We start from the raw sequence: 22023 nt of genomic DNA on the forward strand, positions 1-22023 counted from the left end.
CTTGCATCTCATTCCCCCCTCCTACATTACCTTGCTGCTGGTTTCTCTCCACCTGTGGATGTCTACCATGGTATCGTACTGCGGCGTTATTTCGCCTCTTCAAAACTTTCGCACCATGGTATACATTTAAACCTATAGTATCGTGGGGTTCCGGTTCTTCTACTAATAATCCCCCCGACTTATATCTACACCGGGATATTCACCAATCAAAGTAATAAAAATACCACCTCCTATTATGCTATGTGGTCGCATCCCCCGAACCATAGCTGATAAATAATAACCCACACAATATGGTATACTTACAGCGCTTTGTGGGTCTCGAATACACATATGGTAAAACAAATCCTGTTCATTTACTTTTTCCTTGTTCTTACCCCTTTGTGTAATCGAATTAGCTAAAAACCTATGTATCACTCTTAATTCGGCTCTATCTATATCCAAATAAGAGTAATTTCCCCCTTTGAAACGGTGATGGCTTGTCATTTGACTCCACACACCGTGTGTATCAAAATTTTCATCTATCTTTCTACCGTTTAGTATCAATCCTCTACAATCGGCAGACGCTAACTCCTCAGGCGTATATATACGTAAAGCCTGAGCCATGTCCAGTAAAGACATGTGGCGCATCGAACCGCCTAACAAAAATCTAATAAAAGAACGATCGGTTAAACTAGCTACCCGATCATTCAACTCTATACTACATAACAATTCTTCACACCATACTTTATATACAGGTCTACGTATGGTGAATAAATGTACCCAGTCATTAAAAGAAGAATTACCATACCTCTGTACAAGTAATTCCCTAATTGGTCCGGCCAATTCTACAGCTTCTAAGGGTCCCCATTCTATGACCCTTGGTACCTCAACAACCTTAGAATGAAGAGTATGCAAACCCCTTTGATATTTTGGATAATCTATCCAAAGTCTGTCAAATCTCAGGTTCGGGTGCAACTCTTCCAAGTGCATATCGGAAAAGGTCATGACTGGATGAGGTATATCCTGCTTGTAGTAGTTATCCACCTCCTGTTGTTCCAAATTCTCAGTAGGAGCATTGCTGGCTTGGGATGAAGATTCACCCCTTTCATTCTGCAAAACACATCAAACACAATTTTTGTGCATCCAAATATGCATTAGTGTCAGCAAAATCATCAATCAAAATAATTACAATGACATTATCAATTTATATCAAACTTAAGCTCATTTTCACATTTTTATCAAATCTACACTTTTTCAAATAAGCATATGCGAAAATGTTCGCCAAGTTCATAAATATTCAACTCAAATAACATGTCAAAATAATCATTACTAGCAATTAAACAAGTCTCAAATGGCATTATCTTTCAAAAATCAAGTTCATGAATTTTAGACTTGAAAAAATCCACTTTAATTCTCAAAATCATGTTTAGGCTCAAAGTTTGGATCATTTAACTACCTAGACATGTTACACTACTCAATTTAGCAAAAATTCATGACAAAAATCGGCCATAACCTGTTTATATCAAAAAGCCCCAAATTTGCTCAAGAACACAAACCCTAGATTATTCAAAATTTGAAGTTTAAGGCTTCTAATCATGTTAAACAGCATCAATCTAGGTTATACAAGCATAATACATAAACAATTTAAGCCTAATTACACTAAAAAGCATCAAAATCAAATTGGGAAAAAAATTGCTCAAGAACATCAAATTTCGAATTAAATGGTGTTTAGGTGTAGAAATTTACCGTTTTTCTTGAGTAATTCTTAGATAGCATCCTTCTCAACATGATTTTAGCAAAAGATTTGGTGATTAACGGTTACAAATTGTGATTTTTGGGGTGTTTTTGGGTGGTTTTTCGGAGTTTTTTCGCTGTTATTTTTCGCAGTGTTTGAGTTGTGTGGTGCACTGATCGTTCAGCTCTTTTTATTTTTTTTCTGATTTTCGGTCCTTCCGCGAGTCGCGGAGATTTAAGCTCCAAACTCCGCGAGTCGCGGAGTTTGGTATTTTTTTTTTTTTTTTTTATAATCTTTAACTTATAAAACAATTAAGTAATTAATTTTAAAATTTTGTTTCCCTTGTTATTTAGGACGAGGTCGTTTCGGATCGATGTCCTAGTCCGTCCTTCGACAAAATTTTAAAATTTTTCTTTTTGTAGCGATTGTTTTAAAAGCTAAGATTTTTGGGTTTTTTCAATGTTTTTGGCATACTTTAATTCAATAGGATTAAAAATAATGATAATAAAAGTTCTCGTCCCTCCCTCGGGTAAAGCAATTTCGGTTCAAAGACCTAGTCTTCAACTTACGACGAATTTTAAAAATCATATTTTTAACTTAATGAGATAAAGTAAATTTTTTTGTTTTTAAATTCACACAACTTAAATAAAAAAAAAAAAAAAAATTCACACCAAACTTAAAATTGAAATGCATAAAATTAAAAATTTATATTTTAAAAATTAAAAATTCACACCAAACTTAATTTAAAAATTTATAAATTCATACCAAACTTATATTAATTTTTTTTTTCAAATATTTATAATTTTAAATATATATATATATATTTTTTTTTTACAAAGTTTACAATATTAATTTAAGATTTAAATATTAATTTTAAAAACATGGTAAAAATAAAATTAAAAATCTTTTTGTCTTTTTATCCCACTTTAATCAATCAAATATTATCAAAAATATGCGCCCCTCTTTTCGGTAAAGTAATTTCGGTTCCAAGACCTAATTTAACTCATGACGAATTTTTGAAATATTTTGTGTTGATTGATTAAAGATATTTATACCTTAAGAATAAACGTTAAATTTCGCAGTGATGTAATAAATTTTTGAATGATATCAATAATTTCGGTCGCCAAACCTAATTTTATTCAATACCAATTTAATACTTTTTAGCGAACAAATTAGCGTTTATTATCAAAAGGTTAAAAATAAAAATAAAAATAAAAACTGTACAGACATACCTGTGAAATAGATTTCTTAGTTATATGATCTATTCCATTCATAAGATAGTCGGTTTAATTGGTTTTCCATGGCTACATAGGCGTAACCTCGAGCATTCAGTGTCTTTTCTTCTAAACATATGAACGGTCCGTCTCTGCATAAAGTAACAAATTCGGTATTTGAATAGGTTTGATTATTTGAACATTTACCTCCATGTGACCATTTTCCGCATTTGTGACATCGTTCTAAGTGTCGTGCTCTTCTTTTCGCTGCGGATTTTGATTTTCCTTTACCAAATTGTAACTTATTATCTTCGCATCTGGATTCTTTTCTAACTCCGTCCATTCTTTCTCTGATTACTGATACTATTTCACTCGGTAGTATGTCATTATTTCTTTTAGTGATCAAAGCGTGTAGCATTAGACCATGGTTTAGTTCACAGGCAGTCTTCATTTTGTAAAAACCTAAAAAAAATAAAAATTCAGAATGGGGGGAGAAGACTAGTTCTTTAGGGTCTGCTAGGGAAAGACCATTCGGGTTCCATTTTCGAGAACTACACGAAAACAGACAATCTAACTCTAACAGAAATACATATTATCCTTTAAAGACTTGATTCTCCCCACACTTAGTTAGCTGTGGTGTCGAAATTGTGATTAACTTCGTTGTCGACTTCCATCGGACCATGTATGTAATGTTTAACTCTGTGACCATTAACTTTAAATTCAATCCCATTTGAATTTATTAATTCTATCGTTCCGTATGGGAAAACTCTTTTGACTATGAATGGTCCAGACCATCTTGATTTCAATTTTCCAGGAAATAGCTTGAATCGTGAATTGAAAAGAAGAACTCTGTCTCCTTCTTTAAATTCTTTTGAACTTCTGATTCTTTTATCATGCCATTTCTTCGTTCTTTCTTTATAGATTAACGAATTTTCGTATGCTTCATGTCTTAATTCTTCTAATTCATTTAGTTGACTTAATCGTAGACGTCCGGCTTCATGTAAATCAAGATTACATGTCTTCAAAGCCCAAAATACTTTGTGTTCAATTTCTACTGGAAGATGACATGCTTTTCCATAAACAAGTCTAAAAGGTGTGGTTCCAATTGGAGTTTTGTAGGCTGTTCTAAAAGCCCAGAGTGCATCCTCCAATTTAATGGATCATTCCTTCGGATTTGATCCTACGGTTTTCTCTAGAATACGTTTTAAAGCTCGGTTGGTATTTTCAACTTGTCCACTTGTTTGTGGATGATATGCGGTGGAGATTTTATGAGTTACTCCATATCTTTTAAGAACTTTCTCAAGTTAATTATTACAGAAATGAGTACCCCGATCACTTATTAAAGCTTTCGGTGTTCCAAACCTTGCAAAAAGACGTTTTAAAAAGTTGACTACAACTCGTGCATCGTTAGTTGGGAGAGCTTGTGCTTTCGCCCATTTAGATACATAATCAATGGCTACGAGTATATATAGATTATTATGAGATTTTGGAAATGGACCCATAAAGTCAATACCCCAAATGTCAAATACTTCACATACTTGGATGACATTTTGTGGCATTTCATCACGTTGACTTATTTTTCCGGCCCTTTGACATGCATCACAGGATTTGCAAAGAAGGTGTGCGTCTTTGTAAATTGTAGGCCAATAGAATCTAGCTTCATAAACTTTTCTTGCTGTTAGTTGAGGCCCATAATGCCCTCCTGTTGGTCCTGTGTGACAATGGTTTAAAATTTTACTAGCTTCATCTCCAAATACACATCGGCGTATTATTCCATCGGGACAACTTTTAAACAGATGTGGATCTTCCCAGAAATAGTGTTTTATATCACTGAAGAATTTCTTTCGTCTTTGGTACGATAATCCTTTTTCAAGGAATCCACAAACTAAGTAGTTTGCATAGTCTGCAAACCATGGGATTTCTTTATAATCTACCTTCAATAGATATTCATCAGGAAAGTTATCTTGTATGGCTGATTCATTTAGAACTTCTAATTCGGGATTTTCAAGACGAGAAAGATGATCAGCGGCGAGATTTTCTGCTCCTCTTTTATCTCGGATTTCAATATCAAACTCTTGTAAGAGTAAGATCCAACGGATTAATCTTGGTTTAGCATCTTGTTTTGAAAATAGGTATCTAAGAGCAGAATGGTCGGTATAGACCACCGTTTTTGCTAGAACGAGATATGATCGAAATTTGTCAAAAGCAAAGACAATAGCAAGGAGTTCTTTTTCAGTAGTTGTATAGTTCGTTTGTGCTCCTTGTAACGTCTTACTAGCATAATATATAGGTTGAAATCGTTTTTCAATCCTTTGTCCTAAAACGGCTCCCATTGCAAAATCACTTGCATCGCACATTAGTTCAAATGGTAGATTCCAATTTGGTGTTATCATGATTGGCGCATTAGTGAGTTTCTCTTTAAGAATATTAAAAGATTTGATACACTCATCTGAAAAGATGAATGGAGCATCCTTTTCTAGGAGTTTATTCATAGGAGTGGCAATTTTAGAAAAATCTTTTATGAAACGTCGGTAAAAACCGGCATGCCCTAGAAAACTCCTAACTCCTCTAACATTGGTGGGATGTGGAAGTTTAGCAATTACATCTACTTTAGCTCTATCCACTTCAATTCATTCTTTTGAAATTTTATGTCCAAGAACGATGCCTTCTTTAACCATGAAATGGCATTTCTCCCAATTAAGTACTAGATTTGATTTTTCGCATCTAATTAGCATTCGTTCCAGATTAACTAGACATGATTTAAATGTATCACCGAAGACTGAAAAGTCATCCATGAATACTTCCATGCATTCTTCTACAATGTCATGAATAATCGCCATCATGCACCTTTGAAAGGTTGCAGGGGCGTTACAAAGTCCAAATGGCATGCGTTTGTAAGCAAAAGTACCATAAGGGCACGTGAATGTGGTTTTCTCTTGATCTTCGGGTGCTATTGGAATTTGAAAATATCCGGAAAATCCATCTAGAAAACAATAGTAACTATTTCCGGCTAATCTTTCCAACATTTGATCTATGAAAGGTAAGGGAAAGTGATCTTTTCTGGTGGCGTCATTTAATTTTCTATAATCAATACATACACACCATCCTGTTACAGTCCTAGTAGGAATAAGCTCATTTTTCTCATTTGTAATGACAGTCATGCCACCCTTCTTAGGTACGCATTGAACTGGGCTTACCCATGGACTATCAGAGATTGGATAAATTAAACCTGCATCTAGCAGTTTAATAATCTCTTTCTTAACTACATCTTGCATATTAGGATTTAGTCTTCGTTGGCGTTGCACATACGTTTTATGACCTTCTTCCATAAGGATTTTATGTGTGCAATACGAAGGACTTATTCCTTTAATATCATGAATCTTCCATGCAATGGCTGGTTTATGAGCTTTTAACACAGAAATGAGTTGTGATTTCTCATTTTCAGTAAGAGAAGACGATATTATTACAGGTAATTCAGATTCACCATGTAAATAAGCGTATTCCAAATGGTTTGGAAGTGGCTTTAACTCTAATTTCGGAGGTTCTTCTATCGATGATTTATATCGATATCTGTCTTCTTCTTTTAGCATTTGAATTTCTTCTGTTGTTGGTTCATATCCATTAGCTATAAGTGTAGCTAACATTTCAGCTTCATCAATTGGTTCATTACCTTCTCCTAAAGAACATTCTCCTGTTCCTTGTAATTCTGGAAATTCTTCTAATAATTCTGCATGTGCATCTATAGTTTGAATATAATAACATGTATCATCTGCAGATTGTGGTTGTTGCATTGCTCTATCAACTGAAAAGGTAACACTCTCATCCTCTATACTTAGGGTCAGTTTCTTACCGAACACGTCTATCATTGCTTTAGCCGTGTTTAAGAATGGTCTTCCTAATATGAGAGGAACTTGAGAATCTTCTTCCATGTCCAAAACAACAAAATCTACTGGAAATACTAAAGTACCAACTTTAACTAGCATGTTCTCCATTATCCCTCTAGGATATTTTATTGATCTATCGGCTAGTTGTATGCTTATTCTGGTTGGTTTCAATTCTCCAAGGTCTAGTTTAGCGTATAGTGAATACGGCATTAGATTTATACTAGCACCTAAGTCTGCCAATGCTTCTATTGAACTAAGACTACCCAGAAAACATGGAATTGTGAAACTTCCTGGATCAGATAATTTTTCTGGTATCTTATTCAACAGCACTGCTGAACAATTAGCATTCATAGTAACAGCCGAGAGTTCTTCCATTTTCTTTCTATTTGAGATTAGATCTTTCAAGAATTTAGCATATCTTGGCATTCCTGAAATCACATCAATGAAAGGAAGATTTACATTTATATGTTTAAACATATCCAAGAATTTGGATTGCTCGGCTTCAAGTTTCTCTTTCTTCATTTTACTCGGGTAAGGAAGTGGTGGTTGGTATGGTTTAACATAAGGTTTATCCTTAACTGTGTTATTTTCATTAACCTTTTCAACTACCGGTTCTTTTTCCTTATCTTGATCAGGTTGTGGTTCTTGTGGAGTAGGAATAGTTTCATCAGAAGTTACAGGTATTTCAGGTGGTTTAAGTGTTGTACCACTTCTTGTGGTAATGGCTTTAGCTGTTTCATTCCTGGGGTTAGCATTTGTATCACTAGGTAGACTTCCCGGTTTTCTTTCACCTATTAACCTTGCTAGGTTACTTACTTCTTGTTCCAGATTTTGAATAGAAGCTTATTGATTTCTAAATGCTTGAGCATTTTGTTCATTTGTTTGTTTTTGAGATGTGAAAAACTGTGTTTGAGTTTCAACTAGCTTCGTCATCATATCTTCTAAATTTGGTTTTTTATCATCGGTTTGTTGTGGTGGTTTGTTTTGAAAATTCGGTCTTTGCTGATTATAAGTATTATTGGATACTTGTTGATTGCTAGGACCTTGTTGGTTGTTGTATGGAATATTTCGGTTATAATTCTGGTTTTGATTGTAATTCGGTCTTGGCGGTTGATAATTATTCTGATAATTATTTCCAGGCCTTTGGTTTATGTATGAAATATTCTCTCTTTGTTCCATTGTTAATTCAATACTGAGACAATCTTTTGTCAAATGTGGTCCTCCACACTGCTCACAACTAATTCGTATTGAGTGAATATCCTTAGTCATCTTTTCCATTCGTCTCTCCACAGCATCTATCTTTGCGGAAATGGAATCTAAGTCATGGCTAGAATCGGCTCTAGCTGCTTTAGATGATCTAACGATATCTTTTTCTTGGTGCCACTCATGTGAGTGGGAAGCAGTGTTATCAATAATTTTGTAAGCATCAGTTTCGGTTTTCTTCATAATAAAACCACCAGCTGCTATATCTATGTCTTTTCTTGTAGTGATGTCGCATCCTTGGTAGAATATTTGTACTATTTGACAGGTGTCTAAACCATGTTGCGGACATCCTCTTAACAACTTTCCATATCTTGTCCACGCCTCATATAGAGTTTCATTTGGTTTCTGTGTAAACGTAACAATTTCTGCTTGAAGTCTTACGGCTTTAGATGCAGGAAAGAATTGTTTAAGAAATTTGTCAACTAAAACGTCCCATGTATCAATCGCCCCTTCAGGTAACGATTCCAACCAATCTTTGGCTTCTCCCTTTAAAGTCCAGGGAAATAACATGAGATATATCTGTTCATCCTCCACTTCTCGGATTTTAAATAGTGTGCAGATCCTATTAAAGGTACGTAGATGTTCATTTGGATCTTCCTTCGGCGCACCACTAAATTGGCATTGATTAGTCACCATGTGTAGAATTTGTCCTTTGATTTCATAATCTGGCGCATTAATGTCTGGATGAGTAATTGCGTGACCTTGGCCAGTGCGTTTAGCTCTCATTCGGTCTTCCATACTTAAAGGTTCCAGATTCTCCATAATTGAATTTGTTGAATCGGTATCACTAGATGATTCTGATTTAATGGTTCGTTCCTCAACAATCTCTGTTTGAATGATTAGTGGTTCCGGAGGAAGGTTTAGTGGTTCAGGATCTACGAACCGTTCCTGAATATTTTCCGGATTCTCAATTGTGATGTCGGGTTCAAAAAATGGATTATCGAAAATTTGAACTGAAGTACTTGGTCGACTGGATGACGATTCTAAAGAAAAATCAACGGCGGTTATATTTGCTAAATGTCTTGATCTAGTTACAGGTGGTGAACGTACAAAAGGTGATGAACGTCTTGCTCGGTGCATTCACTGAATATCCTATTAGTTTTTAAAAGGAAAGAAAAATTATAATAAGTTATCCAATCAATAGACTTTTCTGATTTTGCCCACGTTTCGAATAGCTAAAAGATGCAGCAGAGGGGCAGGATTCGTTTGGTCTCAATATAATTGAGGACTGTTTGGCTCCAATAACCCGGTCCACGTACAAATCCAACTATTACTACGAACCAGAAAATTTTAATGTCTATCAATTTAACCACTTAAAATAAATTTTCATAATTTTAAGAAATTTAGATAAGAAGTAGAAAAAATTCTAAGTCCTAAAAACTAGAATGGCGAGAAATAAGAGAGAAAAAGAGTTCGTCGCAAAAGGTAGAAAAAGAAAAAATGGTTGAAAAAAAGTGACGAAAAAAAATAAAAGAAACTTATCAAAACTTAAAAATACTTAACTAACCTAACCTTATTACTACAACTAACTTAAAATTATAATCGCAAATTGAAATTACTAATTGGAATGATAATTGATACATAGAAAAAAAAGTGTCTAAAAATATTAAAGCTTACAAGAAAAACTAAATCCCAAATGGAAATAACTTAAAAAGAAACTAAAACTTAAAAAGGCGTCGCAAAATTCTAAAGCACCTAAATCTTAGTCTAAAGAAAAAGCACTTAAGGAATCCTACTGCAAAGCCTAAAAATCTAGGAGTAAAAATAACTATAGCAAAAACTAAGTTTAAAATTAAATATGAGCTAAAAATACAAATATTATGCTACAACGATTAAAAAGGGACAAAATATAAAAATATATAAAAAGTTGTAAAAAGTACAATTTTTATAAAAATATTATTTTTATATTTTTTTATTTAATAAAACTACTAATTTTACAATTTAATAAAACTAATTAATACTAAATACATAAATTAAATAAAAAGTAAAAGTTAAAATAAAATTAATTATAATAATAATAATAATTAGGGTTTAATAATAATTAATTAATAATTACCGTAATAAATGCAGGATTAGGGTTTCTGTTCGTGTGTCAGGTACCCTCCGCGAGTCGCGGTATTTATTGCATCAAACCCCGCGAGTCGCGGGGTTCCAGAATTCAGCTGACAGGTTTAAATATTCGACGCGTTTTTTCTTTATTTTTTTTTTTTTATTTTCTGTTTTTTCTATAAATAAAAGATATTTAATAAAACTTATATTTTTATAAATTAAAATAAAAATAAAGAAACTTATAAAACTTAAATATTTAACAAAATCTTAAAAAATACTTATATTTTTGTTTTTCTTTTTATATTTTTGAATAATTAAAACGTATTTTTACAAAAACGAATTTTTAATAGAAGTAAGCTAAAAATCTTTTTTTTTTTTATTATTAGCGTTGCGCTTCCGGCGTTTAGAAATTTCCCCGGCAGCGGCGCCAAAAATACTTGATGTCGAAGCTAAGTGTATAAGAAATAGTTTATATTTTACTAGGAAAAACTATTAAATACGATACAATTTTACACAAGATATTTATTTATTTATAGAATGGATATACTTAAACCTTGCTACAACACTTATAGGCAGTGTACCTAATCGTAAAGTAGTGTAGTTTTTAGTAAGTCCGGTTCGTTCCACAGGGAAATCTTTAAACAAAGCTTAACGCTATATTAGTTTACTTTTATAAAAATACAAACATATATATAAGTAATATTATTATTATAAAGGGGGTTTTTACCGTTTAATGACCGGTTTGTCGATTTTAAAACTTTAGTCGCAGTTAAAACCTAATGTAAAATATAAAATAAATACAAGACTTAAATTAAATCGTAAAGTAAATAACGATAATGAAATTGCGAATAATAAAAGTGCGATAAAATAAACTTGCGATAATTAAAAAGTACGATAATTAAAAGTGCGATTAAATAACAATAAATAAAAGTGCGATAATTAGAAGTGCAATTAAATATAAAATAAAGGAAATTAAATATGAAATAAAAGAATTATGCTTATTTAAACTTCCGTAATCATGATGTTTGACGTGTTGATTTTAGTTTTATGCACATGGGTTAATTGTCCTTTGTCCTGGATTATTTAATCTGTCCGTCTGGTTTTTGTCCATAACAGTCCATCAGTCATAAATATAAAGTGCGAGTGTCCTCGTCAAATTATTATTATACCCGAAGTTAAATATTCCAACTAATTGGGGATTCGAATTGTAACAAGGTTTTAATACTTTGTTTAATGAATACACCAGGTTATCGACTGCGTGTAAACCAAGGTTTTACTACTTTGTTAACAATTACACCAATTACCCTTGAATGTAATTTCACCCCTGTTTTAATTATTCTAGTGGCTATTAATCCATTCCCGTGTCCGGTTAAATGAACGATTATTCGTACATATAAATACCCCGCCCATCGTGTCCGATCGAGTGTATATGGTAATTTATAGGGACGCCCAATTGTAAATCTTTATATTAACATTAACAAACTATCATTTAGTTAAACAAATATAAAGCCCATTAATAGCCCATAGTCTAATTTCCACAAGTGTCGTTCTTTTGTCCAAACCCCAATTATGGTACAAAGCCCAATTACCCAATTTTAGTAATTAGCCCAACATCATGATTACTTCGTTTTAAATAAGCATAATAATAACTTAGCTACGAGACATTAATGTAAAAAGGTTGAACATAACTTACAATGATTAAAAATAGCGTAGCGTTACACGGACAGAATTTCGACTTACACCCTTACAATATTCGCTAACATACCCTTATTATTAGAATTATAATTAAAATTAAAATATAAATTATATATATATATATCGTTTACGTATGATAAGAGAAGAAAAAGATTATGAAAATGCGATCAAAATTCGGTTGGCTTTATAGGCAGTTTTTCATTTTGGGGCTCGAGACTCGCGGCCTTTTTGGCCTTCAAACTCCGCGAGTCGCGGAGGTTACTTTTACAGCTCAGAGGAGTTTGGCTCTTTGTTTACCGACGGTTTATAATATATATATAATATATATATAATTAATATAATTAATTATATATTATATTATATTTATATGCATAGTTAACTTGTAATTTTTAGTCCGTTGCGTCGAGCGTTAAGAGTTGACTCTGGTCCCGGTTCCGGATTTTCGAACGTCCTTGCGTACAATTTAATATCTTGTACTTTGCGTTTTGAATCTTGTACTCTTGTGATTTCGAGACGTTTCTTATCAATAATTGGAACCTCTTTGATTGTCTTTTGTTCTTTTGAGCTTTTTGGTCATTTGCGTCTTCAATTTGTCGAATCTGTCTTTTGTCTTCACCTTTTATTATTTAAACGAATATCACTTGTAAATAGAACAATTGCAACTAAAAGCTTGTCTTTCTTGAGGAATAATGCTATGAAATATATGTTCGTTTTTAGCATTATCATATGTTCCCTCTAATAAATGAGTATTTGTCTTACATTTATATGAGTCGTAAACTTATTAAAATTGGGCTAATTAAATAGTCCATTAGCTAGAGTAGGGTGGGCTAAAGTCCAACAAGGTAGAAAGTTCAACAAGACTAACTAGTGAGCATAAGTAAATTACTAAGCGTAATTAAGCAACCAAAAGCCCAAGTAATTGTTATTAGAAAATAACAATTAGTATTACGTAGTCGTAATATTCCAATTACGACAAAAGTTAAACGTGTACCAAAACATATAGCTCGTTCTCAACGTCAAGTGATACTAATGACCATAAAAGCATTCAAGGATCAAGTTAAGTAACTAAGTACTTGATGGCATGTTGTATGGTATGAACGAAAGTAATTAATCATGAAATAAGATCCCAGAATATAAACCAACACAGTACGCACAAATACGCAGTTTCGCAGAAAGTAACAAGCACAAAAGTAAGTCGAAAAAGTCAGGTCGTTACATTTTTAACAGTCTTCGAGTCTAGATCTTAACCTTGTATTTCATATTGTATAGTCAGGTTGCACTCTTGGCAACCATATAGTTGTCGTGCTTTCTGTATTGTATGTGGTTGGCTCCTATACGGGTCACCAAGCGTTCGTGTTGTCTTTAATGGTTATATATGCAATTTGCTTTAAAAAAAAAGGAATTTTGATAACTTATATTACATTTCGGACTATTTCTCCTAATTTTAATCACCTTGTTTAATGTCCCACTATTTATGTTAGATGATAGGATTAGACCTGATCAAGCACAGAATATTCGGGTCGGGTTCGATCCATGCTTGACATCAAAGAAGGGGGATTTAAGGGTCAATTGAGTTTAACGCTCCGGTCCGAAGTACCGTGAATAACCCCATGCGCGATGAGGATCTCAACGGGGGTGGTTAAACGTAGGACCACCATCGGCGGGTAGTCCGGTCAGTGATGGCTCGCGCTGGGTTGTATGGTTTATGTTCATAGAACGTTACCTGTATATCAAGTGTGTCTAGTGAAATGCTATAAGTCCGGTAGCACGGGTATAATTGCGCTATCTGAGATAGCGTGGATGGTCCATACGTGGATACTTAAAATAGTATGTGTGTAAGTTCTCCAGGAATGGATCCTTGCTTTGTGATTCGAGTCCGTTATTTATAGGGCGATCCTTTTTGTCTTCTGTTGCCACGTAATAATGTTAGCAAGATCGTGATCTGCAAATAGTACTTCTACCGACAAAAGTAAAAGGTGTTTTGTGGAACCTGCCTCCTGTCTGCTATATACCTTCTGCCAGCTACAGCATCGCTTGACATGCATATGTCACTTTAGTGCTAAAGAATGGTCAGCGCAGCTTAGTGACTGCAGTGCTTGATCATTTTAGCACGTATCATGTTTGGCTACTCTGGCGATGATGTTTGATGCGCTACACGAGCTAATCGGGTATGCGTATCATTAAGTCCCCCCAGTTCAATGTTATGCGCAAGGATTGCGCATGATGTTGAACTCAACTAGTGGCCACCGCCTACTTGACTTGCTCTTAGTATCCTTGCTCTTCACTTGTTAAAATAATGCTTTTGTCCTGCTGCATTAAATGCAAAGTATTTTTGACGACGCTTGTCAATCTGCTACAGTGACCGTGTTGTCACTTCAACCGTCTTTTGTTACCTCGTACTTCCTGCCTTGCTTCTTTCCGACACGTGGCAGTTCCTCTGCCGTTCGTTTTTTAACCGCCCCTTTTCAACTTCCCTTTGAGATGTCTTCCGTGTTTTTACCCTCCTATAAATACCTCATTATCTTCTCCTCATACTTTTACTCTTCTTTGCTTTCCTCGATCTTGCGCAAATCTTTTCGGCTTGCTTCTCATTGCTTCTTTAGTTTCGACTCTTACTTCTTCAGGTTAGCGCGCGTTTAGTTTCTTTTGCTTACGGTATTTTGATTATATTGTTAATAGATGGCATCTTCTTCTACTGGTAAGCCTCCGAACTGCGGAGTTATTAGGTCTGTTATGACAGCGCGAAATATCGCACTGCTGGTAGACTGGTATCCACCTTTGGCCGATTTAAACCCCACATCGCCTGTAGCGAATCAGCGCGCAGATACCGTTATTGATGGTAAAGTCACCGTGTATCGGCAAGTCATGTTGGAGGGGAATGTGTGCTATCCTTCCACTCCTTTTTTCATGGAGGTCCTCCATTATTTCAACATCGGCCTTGGCCAGCTGCATCCATACAGTGTGTGTAGCGTTACCCTTTTCGAGATGATTTGTCATCATTACGGTTTTCATCCTTCGCTAGCTCTGTTTAAACACATGTTTTCGTATCGCAAAAGTCAGCGGAGTTGGTACGCTTTTGGCGATAGAGTTAACTTTGTGAAGCGCTCGAAAGCCGGGGTGCGCAAGAAATGGAAGAACTCGTTCTTTTATATTGATGATTCGTTTATTTCTCTTTCTTATAGGAATATTTGCGCGTGGCATACAGATGAGAGGAACATCCGATTAAACGATAAACCCCCTCTCTCTCTCCAATCGACGCGAAGGCTTGAACATTTTTATAACAGCGAATTTCCCCTTCGTTAGTATAGCAGTGATATATTGCGGGTTGCTAACTTATGTTCCCATCTACCCGCCCTGCCAGTTATCAAAGATGCCGATGATAATGGTAGGCGGCAGATGGGCGTTAATTTTATATTTGTCTTCTTTCCACTGCCTCTGTTCTAACTTATCTTTTTTGAACTTGCAGAGATGCATCTAGACAGGCTTCTTGCGTCTCGTGACATCGAGGGCGTTTATACTGAGACACCAGGAACGGATATTGAGGGTGAGCAACGCTCAAGCGTTGACCCTATTGTCCAAGTTGGCGGTTCTGGTGGCGTCTGTGATTCTGGTGGCACCAGTGGTTCTGGTGGCACCGAGCAGCGTGTGGGTGCCAAGGGACCGAAGGTGACTGAAGCCCTAACTGAGAGTGGGCACAAGCATAAGTGTGGGAAGAAGGAAAAAGGTAATTTCATTTTGCTTAAGTTATGAACAATAGCGTTACTAATTATCTCACTAATCGGTTATCTTTTTCTTGCAGAAGCTTGCTTGCAGTTTTACGGTATGAATGATCTGCTGTCGATACCAGAGAAGACAGCGACCTCTTAATTTAACTATCTGTAGGGTATCAAACTCCCCAACTACTTCACGCATTTATCACGTGAAGCGACGTGGCGCTTCGATGTTCAACTAACCATCTTGAACTTGATGCGTTCCCAATTTTGCCTAAAGGAGGCAAAGGCTCATCTTGATGGCGCCGGGTCTTCTACATAGGGCGCATTGACTACCGATCGGTCTTATGATCGCATGGTGTTTCTGAAATCAAAGCGCGAGGAGGCAGAAAAGGCTCGCCAAGAGGTAACCAGTGCTTCATCTGCCTTAGCTGCTGAGAAAGCGTCGCTGGTTTCTCAAGTTAAGGGGTTAACTGAAAAGGTCGACTCCATTAAGTCTTAAAAGAGCGCTCTTGCTAAAGAGCGCGAAGATTTGGTTGGTCGATTATCTATTTGTGAAAGCGATTGTGATGCGGCGGTGCGCCAATTCGAGACCTTGAAGAAGGATCTGCTTGTTGATGCCATTCTTGCCTTTCAGGAGGAAGAGAAGATTTCTTTCTGGAAGAAGATCCAGCCTCACGTTCAATCTTCCAAGGCTCTAGATACAAATGTTGCTAAGGAAGTGGGTGTTCCACTGGGACCTCTTCCATTTGCCATCGATCTTCCAAACAAAAATTTCGACTTAAGTCAATATCCATTAATCATTAATCAATAACGTCATAGTACGGGGTAATCAACATGGAAAAAACACAATACATGTTAACTAAGCATGGCAACCTAGTAGCAGATAGCAAAAAAACCAACATGTAATAACTTAGATAAAACGCCGTAGAATAATTCAAACAACAGTAATTCCATTCATAATAAGAAAAGTTGCATACAACTTCATAAGGTTTCGTACAACACATGAATGAAAAACATGAAACTACTAACGGAAATACGTAATGAAATTTGATACAACAGTTCTATGGTGAGGGTGGATAAATGATGTCCATCATGTGGGACACCTGGTCCTCAAGCTCAGTCACCCGAGCATGTAAGACATGCACTTCCCTCGTCAGCTCCTCGATGGTGGGTGGTGCCAGTGGTGCAGATGGTTCAGATGGTGCAGATGTAGCACTAGAAGTAGATGGCACAGTGTGGGCGACCTTACGCACAAATGGATCAGCAGGATACAGCACAACCCGCTTACGGGCTGTGACCCTAACCAACTATCCATGTGCGTTCACGAACGGCTTACCTCCATTAACCCCTGGAATAACAGTACCATCGTAGCGGTACCGCTTCTTCAGCGGGGTAGAGGGTGGCGGTACAGGTTCCCCCTCGGAATCCTCCTCAGAATCCTCCTCGGGATCCTCCTCGCTGGTGTCATCGGATGATGATCCGTCTGAATCGTCTGAAGGTAGTGCAGGTACATCACGGGCGGGAGAAAGCGTCTGGCCGGTGGTCATGGCCCGGTATATGCCCGATGGAATCGGCACGACTCGTCCGTCAGCGGTGCGTCTGACCTAATATCCACTCTCATTATGAAAGGGACTACCTCCGTTTCCCCCAGGGATCACATTACCATCGGAATGATGTTGTGGCCCCGGGAGTCTAGGGTTGGGTGGAGCTGGGATCTCTTCGGGATCCTTGTCTCTATCTGATATGTCCATTAGGTCCGGCGCGTGTCTACTATCTCCAGAAGACGAATCGCCAGAGTCGCCGGAGGGTAACGGTGAGTCAGCAACAATAGTAGGCGAATTAGCGGACGTATCTGAATAACTCTCAAAGTCAATGGTCATGGGGGAATGTCCGACATCTGAACAAGGAAAAATAACTTTTTCCATGTCAGTAAGACATATAGCAAGCACGTAATCGGGCATAATAACTACAGCAGCCTAGATCATCTATAGCAGTACATGGCATGGCAATAATAACAGTATCATACCGAAGTAACATGCAATCAAAAGCAGATAGTAGCATGCAGTAGCAAGAATAAGCAATAGCATACAGAAAGTTCATATAGCAGTAAAAGTAAGCAGTAGCATGCAGTAGTTCCGCAGAAACAAGTAAACTAGCAAGTTGTAGATTAGTCCTATTAGTGAATCCTAATCGACTTGGTCAAGACACACTAATGCAACCTAATTCCCTACAACCGATGCTCTGATACCAAATGTGACGCCCCGTACAAAACCATCATGTACGGATCATCAACAACAGGTCCATTACACTGTATAAAACTATACGCTGTTTTAAAACAAGTTTTGCATTCATGAAAAGGTAACGTTTTTACCAACATCAAATGTTTTACAAAAGATAACGTGCTTCTACGAATAGAAAGCATTAACATAAGTACGTGACACAAAGGTCATTACAAAGCCATTGTTCAAATGTAACATAAGTTGTGAATGCAAAATAAAAGTTCCATGATTGAGACATCTCTAAACAATGCAGCGGAAGTCTAACACAACGAGTCTATAACAGCAAATCTAATAGCGGAAGCAACAACGTCTAAGCACCCGAGAAATAACATGCTTTAAAATGTCAACACGAATGTTGGTGAGCTATAGTTTTTATCAACAACAATATAATGTAGACCACGAGATTTCGTATTCAAAACATTATGAAAAGTATATGCTTGTCCGTGGGCACCCGGTAACTAACTTAACGTAAAATAAATATCACCCTCTAAAAGTACACTTGGCGAATGCGTATGTTCTCGAAGTATTAAACACCAGTTAAATGCTAGCGCGACTAGCCCGAGTGGGGATGTCAAACCCTATGGATCCATATCTAAGATTCGCGTTTACCGGTTCAAAAACTAATGACTATACGTTACCGTGCTAAGGGGAATCTTTGTGCTGTTATATCACCCCACACATATATAAAGTTTAAGTACTCGTGCCTAGTATGTAAAACATAAAAATCGCATGTATTCTCAGTCCAAAAAATAGTTAAAGTAAAAAGGGAGCTATAACTCACAGTGAATGTGCGGTAAAAGTCGATATGAAAAGTATGCAAGCAGTAAGTCGGTCTGAAAGGTACTCAACCTAAGTCGAAGGTTACTAAGTCAGTAAATTGTCCCCAAAAGTTTAAAAGTAAATAAGTTAAGTCTTAAGTATCATCATCATCATCATTCGTAAAAGATAAAGTAAGTTTTCAACAAGAATAGAGATCGAAACAAAAGGACTGACTTCGAAAAGCTGTTACGACCTCTATACAAACTGAAAATGTGCGTGATCAGTGGCCAAGGCTCCGTATGTGAGTCCTTGTACCGCTGTCAAATTTTCAGATCCTAAATCGATGTCGTTTGACCATGGTGACGGTTCAAGTGTGAGTAGGTTAGAATTTTTAGCACGTCGTTACAAAGGCGTAGTGATTTTCGGAAGGCTATAAATCCTAAACTGTATATCGGATTTAGGCGAGTCTTAAATGAAAAGTCATCTACTCGAACTGAACTATCTGGAAATCAACTTTATAGAAGTCCCAGGAGTCTGATCAGACCCCGAAAAATAGAAACTAAGTGCTCCGGTGGGTTTCTTGGTGTTTGATGCTCATCACGGTTCTCATCCATTATGCGTATAAGCCTCAAGTGTACAACTCTTGATGTTTTAGCATCACTTTGACCAAGTTTCAACCATCAACACACAATGTCAAGACTAAGAAGAAATACAACTCACTTAAGAGTTTTAGAAGGATGATGAACCAAGGTTACATCATGTTCTTAGTCTTAACACAAATACAAGTTCTATTCAAGATTAAAGCTACAAACTTTGATTCAAATCAAGCAAGACCTTAAGTCACATAACTTAGATCAAACAAAGTAATGAAACCCTAAGCAAGAAAGCTTGGATCTCTTAACAATAATTATGAGATTTCAAAGCTAGAAAGCTTGAATCTTTTATGTCCTTGAAGATCTTTAAAGCAACAAGCTTGATCTTCAAGTTTCATGAAGATCATAAACATAAGTTTTGATATATTAGCAAAAACAAAGTGATCTTAAGCTATAAATCTTAGATCCATCAAAGTAATGAAGACCCAAAGCTAGAAAGCTTGAATCTTTTATGTTCTTGAAGATCTTTAAAGCAAAAGGTTAGATCTTCAAGTTTCATGAAGATCATAAATACAAGTTTTGATCTTTTAACAAAAATAAAGAGATCATAAGCTAGAAAACTTAGATTCAACAAAGTAATGAAGATTCAAAGCTAGAAAGCTTGAATCTTTCATTTACTTGAAGGATTCAAATCAAAGTTTGAATCTACAAGATTTAACATGATCAAAAAGCTAAAAAGCTTGATCTTATGATGATGATGATGTCAGGATTAAGAAGAAGAAGAAGAAGAAGAAGAAGAAGAAGAAGAAGAAGAAGAAGAAGAAGAAGAAGAAGAAGAAGAAGAAGAAGAAGAAGAAGAAGAAGAAGAAGAAGAAGAAGAAGAAGAAGAAGAAGAAGAAGAAGAAGAAGAAGAAGAAAATTTAAAAACTTACAATTTTAGTGTGAGAAAGACTAGAGAGAAAATTAGAGAGCAAGTGTGTGTAAAATGAGAATGAAATCAAGTTTGAAATGAAGAATGAAGTGTGATATTCATAGTGGTGGTGGTGGTGGGTTGGTCGACGGCCTAGGGGGCACAAGGGGGGACAAACTTTGCTTTTTGCATGGTGGTGGTCTAAAGGTGGTGCTTGTTGTTGGGATCCCATGCAACATGTGTAGTAATGGTTAACAAAAATGCTAGCATGTTGGCTCATATTAATGGGTTTTTGTCCTACATCTTAATGGATCATAAATCCATTAAAGTTGGGCTAATTTAATGGTCCATTAACTAGAGTAGGGTGGGTCTAAGTCCAATAAGGTAGAAAGTCCATTAAGACTAACTAGTGTGCATTAGTAAATTACTAAGCGTAATTAAGCAACCAATAAGCCAAGTAATTGTCATTGGAAAATAACAATTAGTTTTACGTAGTCATAATATTCCAGTTATGACAAAAGTTAAACGTGTACCAAGTACGTAGCTCGCTTTAAACGATAAGTGACACTAACGGTCACAAAAGCATTCGGGGATCAAGTTAAGTAACTAACTACTTACTAACACGTTTTAAAATATAAACGAAAGTAATCAACATGAATTAAGATCCCAGAATATAATATAGCTCAGTACGCACAAATACGCAGTTTCGTGAAAATATAAAGTACAAATGTAAGTCGAAAAAGTCGGGTCGTTACATTACCCACCTGTTAAAGAAAATTTCGTCCCGAAATTTTAAGCTGAGGTAGACGGTAGAGTTGTGAAGAGGTGAGGATACTTCTGCTTCATCTGATCCTCTCGCTCCCAAGTAAACTCGGGTCCTCCTTTAGCATTCCATCAGACTCGGACGATTGGAATCTTGTTGCATTTCAAGGTTTTGACCTCACGGTCCATGATCTCAACAGGTTCTTCCACGAAGTGGAGTTTGTCATCAATCGTAAGCTCATCAAGAGGTATGACAAGTTCTGATTCAGGAAGGCACTTCTTTAGATTCGATACGTGGAAAGTGGGATGAACTGAGCTCAATTGAGTCGAAAGATTCAAATGGTAAGCAACGGGTCCAACATGCTTCAAAATTTCAAAAGGACCAATATATCGTGGATTTAGTTTCCCACGCTTTCCGAAACAGATTACACCTTTCCAAGGTGCGACTTTCAACATCACGCGGTCACCTACTTGGAATTCGAGATCTTTACGTTTAAGGTCGGCATAGGTCTACTGACGATCACGTGCCGTCTTGAGCCTTGCTTGGATTTGGACAATCTTCTCGGTTGTTTCATGGACGAGTTCGGGTCCGGTGATTTGCTTTTCTCCTACTTTGGCCCAACAAATAGGAGAACCACATTTGCGGCCATATAAAGCTTCGAAAGGTGCGGCATTAATGCTCGAATGGTAACTATTGTTGTAAGAGAATTCTGAAAGAGGCAAATGCTTTTCCCAAGCTTTTCCAAAATCAATAACACAAGCTCGTAACATGTCCTCCAAGGTTTGAATCGTGCGTTCGCTTTGTTCGTCAGTTTGCGGGTGATATGCAGTACTCATGTCTAAACGTGTTCCCAAAGCTTCTTGGAAGGAACGCCAAAATCTAGAAACGAAACGGGCATCTCGGTCTGAAATAATCGATAAGGGTACACTGTGACGAGATACAATTTCCTTTATATATAGATGTGCAAGTTTGTCCATCGTATCAGTTTCCTTCATGGCTAGGAAGTGAGCAGATTTGGTAAGACGGTCAATAATAACCCAGATGGTATCATATTGTGACGACCCGGAAATCTTCGACCAAATTTAAACTTAATCTATAAATGAATTTGATACGATAAGCAAAGTCTATTATGTTGGGTCTCAAACTCTTGAACTGTTTATATGGAATCATTTAACCCGAGTCAATTC

Source organism: Rutidosis leptorrhynchoides, chromosome 6 (genome assembly GCF_046630445.1).
Source record: "Rutidosis leptorrhynchoides isolate AG116_Rl617_1_P2 chromosome 6, CSIRO_AGI_Rlap_v1, whole genome shotgun sequence".
Taxonomy (NCBI): Eukaryota; Viridiplantae; Streptophyta; class Magnoliopsida; order Asterales; family Asteraceae; genus Rutidosis; species Rutidosis leptorrhynchoides.